Consider the following 1980-nt stretch of genomic DNA (forward strand, 5'->3'; position numbering starts at 1 on the left):
GCGTCCTGTTAACAGATCCACTGTCAACAGAAGTTCCCGACCAAACATCAACTTTGCTGGAGTGTATCCAGTGGTTTCATGCTCTGCTGTACTATAGGCCATCAACAGTGGAGGGAGTAAGACATCCCAGTCATCTTGGCAGCTATTGCAAAACTTTGCCGATTACTTTCTCAGTGTCCAGTTGTACTTTTCTATCATCCCATCAGACTGTGGGTGAAGTGGCATTGTCCTGGTCTTTCAGATGCCAAACAACTTGCGGCATTCTTGGAACACAGCTGATTCAAAGTTGCGGCCTCGATCTGAATGCAGTTCATATGGCATACCAAATCTGAAGAAGAAGTCACTAATAGCCGAAGCTACAGTTGTAGCTTCCTGATTTGGCATTGCAAATGCCTCAGGCCACTTGGTGAAATAATCCATCACCACACAAATTTACTTGTTTTCAGCACGAGTTTGTGGTAGAGGACCAGCAATGTCGACGGCTACTCTTTTCATTGGTGCACCAACTTGATATAACTTTACTGGAGCACGCCCCTTATGCTTGGGTCCCCCTTTTAGCACAACATGTACTGCCTGTTCTGCACCATTCTTCCATATTTTGTCTCATACCTATACAGTAAAATTTGCGTCGTAGGTGCCTCAATGGTTTCTTAACTCCGAGATGTCCTCCTGTTACAGTAACATGGGATTAATGCAACACAACTTCCCGTAACTTCCTCGGTTTAATCGTTTGTCAGGTCGTCACTTTCCCATCTGCAGTTTCCCATCTCCGGAGAAGAATACCATCTTCAAGCCTCAATTGCTCCCATTGTGCCCAATAGTTCTTTGTCACAGGGCTTAGACTAGACACCTTCTCCGAAGCAGGGCGCAAAATACTTGCTTTTAGAAAATCAATCATTGTCTTCAAATCTTGGTCTTTCTCTTGTTCTGCTTTGATATCTATATCTGGTTCCATTACACCATCATCAACTGCTTCAGTCACTTTGACTTCAGCTTGATGGCAACTGGCTTGTTCAACCTCTCTTTTGCAGAAATGTCTGCAGTCATTTTTGCAGGGTCTTCAGCTCAGTCCGTCGGCATTTCCATGAGACTTTCCTTCTCTGTATTAAATATCATAATTATATTGGTCTATCTTTCTCATGCAACGTGCTAATTGTCCCTCTGGGTTCATAAATGATCTTATCCAGCATAACTCAGCATGGTATGTCCTGATGGTAAACCTTGCACCATTGAGGTAAGGGTGGAAATATGTCATACTCTTTACTATAGCAAGGAGTTCCCTCCGTGTTACACAGTAGTTCATCTCTGGTCTACTCAACACCTAACTGAAGTAGGCCACCACATGTTCGTTTTCGCCCACTTTCTGAGACAACACTCCTCCAATTCCGACATTACTAGCATCACAATCCAGTATGTAGGGCAGTGAGGGATCTGGAAGCTTTAAAAGTGGAGCTGAGGCCAATTTTTCCTTCAGTGTCTTGAAAGAATGCTGGCAAGAAACTGTCCATTCGAACTTCTGGCCTTTTTTAGTCAAATCATGTATTGGAGCAGCTATAGTTGCAAAGTCCTTCACAAACTTCCGGTAATAAGTACAGAGTCCCAAGAAACATCTTTACTCTCCCACATTGTCTGGTGTTGGCCAGTCACGCACTGCTTTCACCTTATCAGGATCAGTTTGCACACCATTCTCACTTACAATGTGGCCTAAGTAAAGCACCTCTTCCTGGAACATATGACATTTATTGGGATGGTGTTTGATGTTTGCTGCTTTCAAACAATTGAATACTTCCTCCAGCCGGGATATTTCCTCATCAAAAGTTGTTCCAAATACAATGACATCGTCCAGGTACACCAGGGCTATCCTCCATTGTAGGCCTACAATACTCGTTCCATCAGCCTCTCAAATGTATTACTGAGCCCGAATGGCATCACTGGGTATTGCCAGAGACCTTGGCCATAACTAAATGCTGTCTTGGGTCT

The sequence above is a fragment of the Limulus polyphemus genome, unplaced genomic scaffold (assembly GCF_000517525.1).
Source record: "Limulus polyphemus unplaced genomic scaffold, Limulus_polyphemus-2.1.2 Scaffold9995, whole genome shotgun sequence".
Lineage (NCBI taxonomy): Eukaryota > Metazoa > Arthropoda > Merostomata > Xiphosura > Limulidae > Limulus > Limulus polyphemus.